General features: G+C 35.7%; 1 protein-coding gene and 1 long non-coding RNA gene across 4 annotated transcripts in view; both read right to left on the bottom strand.

Moving 5' to 3' along the window:
• The window catches only part of LOC101161492 (protocadherin-11 X-linked), a 116136-nt gene that overhangs the window by 27915 nt on the left and 75553 nt on the right, over positions 1–12668 (bottom strand). The gene's annotated exons all lie outside the window — the stretch shown is intronic.
• Positions 3872–7306, bottom strand: LOC111947984. Of its 3 annotated transcripts, none has more exons than XR_002873974.1 (6): positions 7171–7306; positions 6193–6418; positions 5905–6064; positions 5608–5685; positions 5354–5510; positions 3872–4342 (listed from the first exon to the last, which is right to left on the bottom strand). It is a non-coding gene; the product is annotated as an uncharacterized LOC111947984 (long non-coding RNA). The 3 variants fall into 3 exon arrangements; XR_002873975.1 differs by lacking the exon at positions 3872–4342 and adding an exon at positions 5209–5249; XR_002873976.1 differs by lacking the exons at positions 3872–4342; positions 5354–5510; positions 5608–5685 and adding an exon at positions 5695–5818.

The following is a 12668-nucleotide window of genomic DNA, read 5'->3' as shown; positions in this document are numbered from 1 at the left end:
GAAACCTGCTACTTGTTTTTACCATTTTGAAATCCAAAAAGCAAACAGCCTCCCCCACTGAAGGATCAGCCTTTTTCTATCGAAGTAAAACTCTAAATATGTGTCTTACTATAATTAATACTTTAGATGATATATAGCATGCAAAAGGACAAGATTAACTACTGAAATGCTCCACCAATCTATGATCTACATTCTGGTAATTTTATTATCTTATTTATTATATCACACATCTGTTATAGTATGTGTCCGTAAAATGTCAGCAAATTAAGATTAAGATAAAAATTTGGATTTATTTAATTTTTTAATACATTTATTTGGAGCATGTAACACATAATGAACAAACAGTAAATACAATTAAACTGCGTATGGTTCGAAAATGTACACACACACAAACACACACAACTATAGTTATATCTTTGCACATGCACACGTACATCTATAAGCCTTGTTTTCAATAAAAATGTTATATCTTCAGATGCACATTCACAAAGTTTTTAGGCAATTTCTTTAAACAACAGGTCAAAAAGGGAGTGGGAGGAAGAAGAAAAAAACATTTATTTTCACCCTTTACACATCCATAGATATTTAGTGTTTCAGTCATTTACTGAACAAAAAGGATTGGGCTCATTTCTAGTGAGATTTAAAAAAAAATCTCCACTTACATTTTTCTTTCTAGATTATTCCCTTTAAAAAAAATAAAAAACATTAATAATTTCTGACGTTTTTGATAAAGAGCTGGAAATAAAAAATACCTCTTTAGAAAAGATTTGTTCATGTTTTTTTCATATGAATATAATATAAAATAAAAGAATAATATTTTGAATTGACTGGTCAAGGTACAAAACTCAACCTAATTAAAATTCTTTGGGAGGATTTAAAAAAAGGTTCCACTGCATAATCAGTGTTGAAAAGAAAAGCGCAAAAGTCTCACACAAAGAGACTGAATCATGCAGGAAGTGAGTAAATGAAGTTGATGGTGCAGAAGACGAATAGATGAGATCAATTTGATATTGAATTAGGCAGATTCTTGTAATTTTTTTAATTTCTGATATTTTTGTTCAGCTGTAAATGCTATATAATCAAATGCTTTGTACTTATGCAACAGTTATTTTGGATTTAGTTCAGGTAATTTAAAAAATGTTTTCATCTTCATAAAAGAAAATATAGGCTCAGTAGAAGGTGTCAGTTTTAGATCCTAAGGGGAATTCTGTCAGGGTGAGGGGGGGGCTTGAGAGCAGGTAGGACCCAGACGCAGAGGCAGGAGGCCACGGTTCCAAGGCAAGTGGGTTTATTGCAAACAAAAGGCGCTGCCGAGCAGGATAACAACAACGACAAAACTAGACTTATTGTGGCGTGGCATGAAACATGGAAACATCCAAGAACTAAATGACGCTATGACATGAAGACGTTAATGGACCAGCACAAGAGGAAGGGAGAGACGAGACTTAAATACAGGCAGGGCAGACAAGACACAGGTGAACATGATCAGGAAAGATAGGGACCAGGAAGTAAAACTCAGGAACATGACCAAACAGAACACCTTTCAAAATAAAACAGGAAACAGAACCAAACATGACAGAACAAAAATTAAATCAAAAACCAAGACAAAAGAAACCCAAACCATGACAAATTTTGGATTTTTGAGTGTAGAGTTTGTTAGTCTCCCACTGGGCTGCAACATCTAGCAAATAGTTGGAATAAGTGAATTGTCGATATCTTGGAGAATATTCACTTTATGTTGTTAGTATGACATTAAAAGTAGGGATCCATTTAGAAAAAAACACTATCTATAACACTGTATTTTTCCAATTATTTTCCAGATTGTTGTAAATTCCAGCAACATGAAAGAAAGCAGCTATGATGTAAGCAAATGGAATGGTATACATTTACTGTATATATCATTTTACTACATTCTTTAAAGAGCCAAAGGGCTTTACAGTCACAGTTCCATTCATGCATGGCATGCACACAAACATTCACCCACTAATGGCAGCTCCACTGCCAAACACTGGCGCCAACCTATAATCGCCAGGAGAAATGTGGGGTTCGGGGTTTTGCTTAAGGACACTTCAACACAAAAAAATAGTGCAAAACATTTCACTTCCACAATCAACCTAAGTTGCGATCTTCCGATCAGAGGTCGACCGCTCTACTTCTTCACCAAAGCGAGTTGAAATGTCTGAAAACATTTTTATTCATCTCTAAATGCATCGCAGGTTGTTACAAATTCTTAAGATCCAAGTTCTTAGTTTATCTTTCAATACCTCTTGTATTAGCTTTATTTTTTGGGCATTGAAACCGACATGATGAGAGCATAACAGTCATTTAGGACATTTTTAAAACCTCTGTTTTATTTTTACTGAATTTTTACTGTTCACATTCACTGAGTTTCATTTGATCTGCCAATACAACCAAAGACTTACATTTGGCCACTTCTCAAATGGACTAGTAAGGTGAACGCAGTGAAATAATGAGTGTGGAGCTTATGGGACTTTGCCCCACTCAGCTTATTGGCCAAGTGGGGAAGTGTCTGCCCTGAGACAGAGGGATTGTCTGTTCAAACCTGGGATTGGGGTATTCCAGAAACTGTGGGGACCCAATGCCGCCCTGCTTAACACATGTTACATTGGAGTTGCTGCTGTCCCCCAAGGAACGGTTCAAATGGAGAGAAGCAACTTTGGTTCTTTGGACCTAGATACGTGACAACTAATGGAAATTAACCCTTGTGCTATCATAGGAACTTTAACATTGGGAGTGGGGTCATCTGGACCCCAATAGACAGTGCGCTGAACCTTTTTTCTTCAATGATTTGTGATCTTTTCTGGTGTCCATGGATTACATGCAATTCTCTCAACCTTTGTCATGGTAGGGATAACACGTCAATGTAAGGGTGGGGTCACCTGGACCCCATAGGATAGCACAAGGGTTAAACAATCCAGTATGAACCAGAACATGAACAAGTGACCCTGCAGCTGGGGATTTACTTCATTGACCTCTAAGCCATCACTGCTTTACTGCAAGACTTCCAAGTTTGCATTTTTATCAATAATTTATAGCCATACCTCATTCTAGTGAATGAGATAGATGTCTATATGATTCCTTTTTTTACTTCAAAAGGTACAGCTGGGTCATCTCCAATAGCTTGATAACAGTCAAGAATTCTCCAACCTGTACCCAACGAATATGATCATGGGTGACAGTGACTGTTTTCTTTTTCCTGTTCATGCCTTCCCATAGGAAAAATCTGTTGCTCATATGTTTCTTGATCTCGTCTCTTGAGATCAGTTTGAGCGTCTCATATTCGTATCATTCTGTGATCATTTGCTTCTTAACTCTTGCTCCTAAGGGTCCCTTAGGAGCAAGAGTTAAGCTATAATGAGAAAAGACATCACTGAGACAAATGAGGTTGAGTTGAGACAACTGTTAGAGCAATAATTAAGAAGTGGGAGAGACGAACCTAAGACGTTCATGAGACAAATCTGAGAAGAATGAGTCCTAAAAGAGATCTCATCATTGTCTGTCTGATGTCTCTTTCATGTCTTAATCATTTCTCTTAAATGTCTTACCAAAGCCGTTAATGAGAATGATATTTGAGATGTATTTGAGAAAGAAAAGAGAAGTTATTTTTATAGCAGTGGTAGCCAATCCTGGTCCTCAGGGCCACCATCCAGTAGGGTTTAGATGTTTCTTTGCTCCCCAGATGTGAATCAACAGGTGATTAACCACCTCCTGCAGAACTTGAGGAGGCAATTCAACCACTGCAGCAGATCTGTTGGAGCAGGAAAACAGCTAAAACATCCATAACAGTGACCTTCAAGGACCAGGATGGGAGACCACTGATATACAGTAACAGTAAAAACAATACTAGAAATGTAAATGCTTTACACTTTATTTGGGCAGCACCATCATCAGTACAGCATTTGAATTGTGGTAGCAGTATTAGACACTTTTTAAAATATTAAATGCATTAAGTACATGAACTGTGGCGTACTAAATGTGGCTGACATGATGGTAAAGAAAACTTCCATATTTTAAACAACAAACACACTGACATCACTGCTGAGGTACAAGGAAAAAAACAAAATTATGTAACCACATAAAAAAGTACCTGATAAAAACATTCTCCTAAACTTGCAGCCTACCAAATCCATGGACCAACTTGAGAACCAAATTAAGATAAAAAATAAGAAAAAAGATGGAAGAGAAACCAGTCCGCATACTGTAGATCATAGCAGTGGCCTTAGAACCTGCTCTGCCCTACATTTGTTGACAAAGGCTTTCTTGAGCTTGGCCTCTTCAATTTGTTCCCAACCAGGTAGAGTGGCACATCTCAGGACATCAGCTGTAAGACAAGAACATTAAAATCTGGCATGAACAAATTGATAATAGACCGCACATAACAAACAAAGATAACACTTCAAGCTAGAAGCAAACTGTAGTTTTATAAAAGCAGCTGCATAATGCTACCATAAGATTACGTTTCTGTCATCCCTAAAAGCAGCCACACGTCGCTTGAGAGGACATCTGTTTCAGTTAAAAGAATTGAAATGCAGCATTCTATGGGCATTAACTATTTAACAAATAAGGTTCAAATCTGTTTCATTTCATTTTTCATGATACAGTCCAGATCAAACATTTAAGAAATGATCAAGTCACATTTTGCATGGTTGGCTCTTAACAAGGGAAAAATAATACCCATGTCTTAATTGGGACGCTGAGGGCTGATCGTGTCAGACAGCAAACTGTGGAATAAGATATTTCAACGAATATATATTATGGTATCATTAAGAATTTTGTGGTCAATATTTTTTGGATTGTTCAGAATATTTCCATTAGTTTTTTAAATTAGAGCACTTTGGCTTAGGTCTTTGTTCTGTTTGAGACTGAAGAATTATCCCTTAGTGGTACAAAAGTAAAGATTGGAAAAAAGTCTGTTATACTTGGAAAACTTCATAAAGCCACCCTTTAAATTGTATTTTATTTCTTTTAATGTGACACAATCTTACTATTTAAATCAAATTACCCCAAAATAAGGATTTCCAAAGCTAAATTTTAGGTTAGCCAGGGCTGCTCATTCCTGGTCCTTGGGATCCATCACCCTGACTGTTTTCCAGATCCCCAAGCCCTGCTAGCTGTTGATCAGCTCAACCAGATGTCTCCACATACTGATTGAATGAACACACCTGGTCCAGGTAATCAGCTGGAAATCAGGCAGGCTGGTAGATCTCAAGGACCAGGGATGAGCAGCCCTGAGTTAGATTAATACAAGATTAATAAGAATAATTAACTGCAGGTCATGATTAACTAACCACACCCAAAAATCAATCGCATGACAGCACTCATAAATATGTACCTTTGCAGAAACTCCAGGGTTGAAGCCAGCTCAGTTGGATAATGACGGTTAAAGCAGAAGTAGCTTCTGAACATCAGGCACAGTGCTGCAATGTTGTTGTGTACGATGGAGCGGTTCCAAATGAGCATGAACCTCCTTGGGGAAAAGCAAGACTGTCCTAAAGACAGAACAATGGATAAAGTAAACATGTCACTCATGTACAGTGTACAAAGACAAAACCTTTAGAATAATTTAACACTGGAAACTTTACTTACCACATACAATAACAGTTGGAGTCAACGGCACCTGCTGCAGCTGGACCTCGTCTGCATCTTCTACAAGAACATGGCATCCTCTTCATTAAAGTAGCAGAGCAGAAGAAAGAGCATCTCTTTGACATCTCATCTCTTCTGAGCAGCCACTCTGCTCTCCCCGCATCATCTGCAGCCTTTTAGAGTCTGGAAAAACTTCTTGCTTTCATCATTTCTGCAACAAGAGTGCAAACCATTTCCTTCCTTAGTCTTGGGCCAGGTCTCTTTCCAAAGACTGCACAAATTCCTCAGAAAACTTACTCCATGGAATTTCAAAGCTGTCCTCCCAGTCAATGTATGTACAGTCCTCGGCTTCTGGAAGATGTGGATGACGAACTCCTCGGTGACTATAACAAAAGTGATGATGATTGTGTTGGTGAGGTCTCAACAGATGATGATGTGCTGTTCTCTGGCGTTTGGTCTGCAACAAAAAACAAACAAACAGTATAAGTGTATTAAGTTTACACTGTACTGTCAGTGTGTTACCCATTCATATTCATATCCACTTCTGTGCATTACAAAAACTCATTTGTAATGTTTGAGACTCACATTTCAATTTCCAAAGAGCAAGACGTTTCCGGGCTTGAACAGGTCTCAAAGCTGGCAGCAAGTCAGCCTCTTCTATGAATCGTAGATCCTCATACAACTCCATTTATTCCAATGGACTGCAAGTGTTCTTCCAGGATGTCTTTTGTGGCTCTGGTAGGACCTCCATAATGGCAGTGTGGAGGAACATGGGTTCTGATTCACTCATTTTCACGTGTATTTAGATCACCTTGAATCAGAGAGGGGGAAAAAAAACATGATGTACACACATTTTATACAGCACAAAGTAAGATCTGGAAAGGTTTTTAAATATGATTTATGATTCACTAAAATCCTCGTACATATCAGTGTTGACATTTGTTAGTTGAGCATTAGCCTTAGCTACATCTGTGCTCTCTAAACATCTCCACCACTGACAGAGGGCTGAGAACATGTTTCCCTAAATATGCATACTTACATTTTCAGATTATGCTTTCTAGACATGTGAGCAGTTAATGATGACTTTACTTTAAACACATGTCCATAACCAGTTTCAAAAGATGGCATGCCAGGCCAAACGTCTGCAAGATGATCTTTTAAACAAGATAAAAGCTTTTTACAGCGTAAAAATTGAACATACAGTGAAACTGCACATTTTGAAGTTTGGAATAATGGACTGTGGTGTCGTCACACTGTGAATGGGATGAACCCTGCAGACCCTTAACTGAAGAGCAAAATGTCTTCCAACAGTTACTGAGCACTCACGCGTTTGGAAAAAATATCGAGGCTCATTCTGTAAACTCTGCACTGCAAATAACTCTTCAATGTCTCTATTTTTTATTACAAAAAGCACAAGTAAACCTTTGTAAAAAAGTAATAATTACTTATACAGCCAAAGCCACCGCGAGTAGCCCAGACGTCTGCATTACTGGCGGAGCTAGCTTAAAACACCTTTAGCATTCAACTGAGTTCAGAGTTGGAGGGAAGAAATCGCAAACTTACCGTGCAAACTTCAAAGATTTTACTTGAATCTTTTCCAGACAAGCAAAAAAAATGTTGGAGATTCATCCCACGGATTGTTAAAACGAAGAAAAAATACGACAAACGGTCGTCAAAAGTCTCTCGTTCTCTGCACTTCTCCCTTTTTTTTTTTTTTTTTTTTTTTTTTTTTTACAACTTTATTGAACAAAGCATAAGCATACAAAATCCAGCATCAAAGACTCAGAAAGAGCATCAGCAGTGATAGTCAATGTCATCAATCCAAACTTATTGAATCCTTTCAAGAAGAAAAAATAATAATAATAAAATAATCAGAAATATATCCAAAATAGAATATGCTGATAGAAAAATAAATTATCTTAAAATATATAAAAGGGGATTACAAAATAATGATAATAATATTTATAATACAAAGTTTTCTTAGAGGAGGGGATTACCTATCAAACAAAAAAGCACAAATTATTTCAGTGTTACTTGCTTTGGGTGTATTAATTTTTTTTATATATTCATAAAACTGGAGCATCTCGAACTTAAATATGGTGAAGTTGGGAGTTGTTTTTTTAATTCTGCACTTATGAATGTAAAATTTGGAAAGGAGAAGTAACAAATTAATACTTTTTTCTACTTTTTTATCATCCGAATTAAAATATGCAACTATTTGTTTCAAATTTAAAGCAACGTTACAGTTAAATTTGCTGTTTACAAAGCATTCTAATTGGTTCCAAAATTCAAGGGAAAGTTTACAAAAGTAGAAAAGATGAAGAACTGATTCAGGGAAATCAATACAAAAACTACAATTATTTTCTATATTTGAGAATTTGGATATAAACATATTTGTGGGGTAAATGTTATGTAGAATTTTTTTGTGTATTTCTTTAACTTTGTTATTTATACAAAATGTATCTGGCAATAACCAAGCTTTTTTCCAATTTATATCATTTAAAAGGTTGTTCCAAAATATTTCTCCTTTTGGTGTGATATGTCTTTTTTCACTTAAGGTATTCCGAATATATTTATTGTTGCATTTTTTATTGAGAATATCAATGCCATTAATCATTAAAGGAGAGTCAATATTAGAGGCGTCTTGATATTTAAGGTGAGAAGTCATCAGCTGAATTAATCCTGAGGGGAGAGCTTTCATTACACCATTAAATTCTTTGCTGGTTACTGGAAAACACATTTTATTTAGAAATCTGCCATAATCCAAAATCGTACCATTCTCGTCAAAAAGATCCGAAACATAAATTATTTTTTTGTCAATCCAGTTTTGTTTAAACAAAGATTTATTTTGTATTGTTATGTCTTCATTGTTCCAAATTATACTTTTGTGTGGTGAGAAATTGTGATTATAACATAACTTCCAAGCAAGAAGAGCCTGCTGATAAAAATTTGAGAGATTGACGGGAATCTTTTTGATATTATAGTTACATTTTAATAGAAATTGAAGGCCACCAATTTTATTAAAAATATTGAAGGGGATGAAATACCAAATTGAATTTGAGTGTTGAAGGCATTTTTTAATCCAGTTAATTTTAAATGTATAATTCAAATCAGAAAAATTTATGAGTTCAAACCCTCCTTTACATGAGGGGGCATAAAGTTGTTCTTTCTGGAGATAGTGACGTCTATTTTTCCATGTAAAGTTAACTAAGAGGTTATTTATTTCTTTGGAAGTTGAATCAGGAACAAATAAAGATAAGGCAGGATAAACTACTCTTGAGATCCCTTCTGCTTTAGTCAAGAGGATCCTGCCAAAAATAGATAGATCTCGTTGAAGCCACATATTCATAACATCCTGCATTTTTTTAATTCTCAAGGAGAAGTTTTGCTTTTGTCTAGATTTAATGTCTTTAGTTATACTAATACCTAAATATGTAACTACATCTTTAATCGGGATACTATGAATTTTTTCATATTTTACGTTTTTAATACTTAATATTTCACATTTTCCTAAATTAAGGTGTAATCCGGAAGCATTTGAAAAGGAGATAATTGTGCTTATAGCAAGGTCAACTTGGTTTCTGTCTTTTAAGAATAATGCAGTATCATCTGCTAGTTGTGTTATTTTGATTTCTTTCTGAAATATAGATAAACCTAATAAGTTTGGACAATTTTTAATTCTTAATGAAAGTAGTTCTGCAACAATTAAAAAGAAAAATGGAGAAATTGGACATCCTTGGCGTACTGATCTATTTATGGAGAATCTTTGGGATGTATTAGGATAAAGAAGAATAGAGCTGCTAATGTCTTTATAAAACATTTTAGCGATAGAAATGAAATTTTCCCCAAAGCCAAATAATTTCAGTGCATTATAGAGAAATGGATGTTCTACAGTGTCGAAAGCTTTGTAAAAGTCTAAAAAAAGAATGAGTGCTTCAGAATCAATGTGTTCTGAATAGTCTAATAAATCCAAAATTAACCTTATATTATTGCTAATATGTCGATTTTTCATAAAACCAGATTGAGTCTCGCTAATAATTTCGTGTAGATTACTTTTCAATCGTTGGGCATAAACAAGAGCTAATATTTTATAATCCACATTCAAAAGAGTTATTGGTCTCCAATTTTCTATCATAACAGGGTCTTTATTTGGTTTGGGTATTAAAGTTATTAAACCCTGTTTCATTGTAGCTGTCATTTCTTGTTGTACAATGCACTCTTTGTACATCTCCATTAGATGAGGATTGATAACATCCCAAAAGTGACAATAAAATTCTTTAGAAAGACCATCATTTCCTGGAGATTTCCCATTGTTCATCTTTTTTAAAGCATTAAGCAGCTCATCTTTAGTTAAATGATCGTCACAGATAGATTTGAATGTGTCTGAAATAGAAGGGATGTGTTCTTTTAGGTTACCTAAAAACTTTTGACTGTATTCTTCATTAAATTTGGAAATATATAATTCTTCATAGAATCTTTTTACATGGTTTGCGATTTCTGTTGGATCAGTACAAATATTATTATCAATTTTCAAGTTTGTAATTGTATTTCTTTTAGAATTTCGTTTTTCTAAAGCAAAAAAGTAGCTGGTATTTTTTTCTCCATTTTCTAGCCATTTTGCTCTAGATCGAATGAAGGCGCCTTTTGCAGCTTCGATGTATAATTTATCTATTTCATTTTGAAGCTGGGTTAAATTTGTCTTTTCATCATCAGAAAGAAAGGTTTTGTGTAATAAAGACTGTATAGCTTCCATTATCATATTTTCTTTGGCCTGTTTGTTTATGTTAAGAGTTTTACTACGTTCAATTGCTATGGATCTAACTTTAAATTTAAAGAACTCCCATTTCTGCTTAGCATTCATGCTTTTATTTCCAAATATATGTTTTGCTTCTTGTCTAATGGAATTTTCAAAATGTTCATCTTCAAGTAATTTGTTGTTAAATTTCCAATATCCTCTTAATTTATTGTTTGTTTTGTGTTTTGAACCATTTAGTTGGATAGTTATCATTTTGTGATCAGAAAATGGGGCATAACAATGTGAAATATTAGTTATATATTGTAGACAATTACAGGATGTTAACCATAAATCTATTCTTGATTGCAGAGTTTTACGAGAGTTACTCCAGGTAAACTCTTTGCTATTAGGATTGAGAAAACGCCACGCATCAATGAGGGAAAGTTTATCAATTAGGAAATCAGTCAATTTAAATTGAGAGTTTAGAGCTCTTACTGGAAATCTATCCACACAATCATTTGGGGCATCATTAAAATCTCCCCCAATAATCAGAATTGCATCTTTATATTTCTTTATAAAAGTCTGTATAATATTGTAAACATCTGTGGCTAATTGTTTTGTTTGTGCTATTATATTGTGACCATACATATTAAGGATTATGAAAATGGAATTATCCAGCTTTAACGCCATTACTATCCATCTGCCATCTTCAGAACTCTTTTTTTCTAAAATATCCCCAGTAAATTTGTTAAAGAGTATTGAAACACCTGCAGAATGATTAGAAGCATGAGAGAAAAAATACTGATCACCCCACTGAGATCTCCAAAATTTTTCATCCAACTCACAAGAATGAGTTTCTTGCAACAGAAAAATATTTCCGCCAGTTCTTCTAAGAAAAAGAAATAATGCTTTTCTCTTGGTTGTATCACGTAGTCCCCTAACATTTAAAGAAATTATTTTTAAAGAGTTAAACTTAAAATCAGTCATAGCTTATAGAACACAGAACTTGAAAATAAGAACTAAGAACAAATAACGATTCTATACCAACTTACCTAGCTTTAGGGATAAGTTGGAAACAAAAACTTATCGAAAGTTTGACATGCCTTCATGAGGTAAAATTCTAAGTCAACAAATGATTGTTGCAAAGGGAATATTTCTTAATTACCGACCTTTACAGTTACATAAATCAGTCTTTTAGATTTTCAGCTGAAACTCTCTTTCCATCGATGATGGCATCCTGTCCTCTCCAGGTGGCTTTCTTCCCTTCTTTCCGAGCTTTTTCCACCAACGGCCAGATCTTTCCTCTGTTCTGCCTTTCACGAAGGGTCAGATCTTCGGCGATGCGAAGCTTCTTTTCCTTCATGACTGCAGCATCCTTTGACGCCCTCCAGATTTTCTGCCTGAAGACTCGCATTGTGAATTGAATGATGACTGGTCGAGGCCTGCTTTCATCTTTACGCTGTCCCACGCGATGCACTGTGTCAATGAGAAAGCCAAATTTCTGCCTTTCTTCTGGAGCAATCTGGGCAAAAACCTCAAAAACTTTTCCTCTTGTTTCCTCCGTTGTTTCATTTGTGGATTCAGGAAGGTTGAACATCTTCAGATTCCACCTGCGACTGTAACGTTCCATCTCATCGGTCTTCATCTCCAGATCTGAAAATCTCTGATTCACCTCTTGCATCCTTTCCTCGCTTTTTTTAACTTGATGATCCAATCCTTCCACCACTTCTTTGATGGTTACAATATCTGCAGTGTTCCTGCAGATCTTTTCTTCAAGTGAAGCAAATCTGCCTGTTAATTCGCGGATTGCGTGTAGAATATCAGCATTTGACACATGTTCTTCTTTTTTTCCTGAACACTGTTTCTTTGAGAGAGGACTTGAAGCAGGAGATTCAAGCAGCAGTGCACAAGCAGAACCTGCGCCCTCTTCATCTGTGTCCATTAACATGTTCCCTTTGATTTTATCTCGTTTCGGCATGGCGTTAGCAATAGCTAGCTAGCAATTGCTATTAGTGGTGGATTGAAAGATCTTCCCCAGCAGGAACTCCCAGAGCGAGTAAGTAATGTTGAGTTCGTTTTTTTTTTTTTTTTTTTATATTTAAGCAAGCTCTCTTACCGGTAGTCAGTCACTGTATTCATTTGTTGTCTTGTTACTAGGGTTTGGCACGCAAACTTCTGCAGAGTTTAGAACATTACAGGCTCCCGGTCCGCCATCTTGCCGAACCCTCCTATTTGACTCTGCACTTCTCCCGCTTGCAGATTCCGGCCCGTTGGTGACGTCAACCACAGAGTTTTCCCTCCCACCGTGATCAGCCAATCAGAAATC

Source organism: Oryzias latipes, chromosome 10 (assembly GCF_002234675.1).
Source record: "Oryzias latipes chromosome 10, ASM223467v1".
Classification (NCBI taxonomy): domain Eukaryota; kingdom Metazoa; phylum Chordata; class Actinopteri; order Beloniformes; family Adrianichthyidae; genus Oryzias; species Oryzias latipes.
This window is presented reverse-complemented; position numbering and strand designations above follow the sequence as displayed.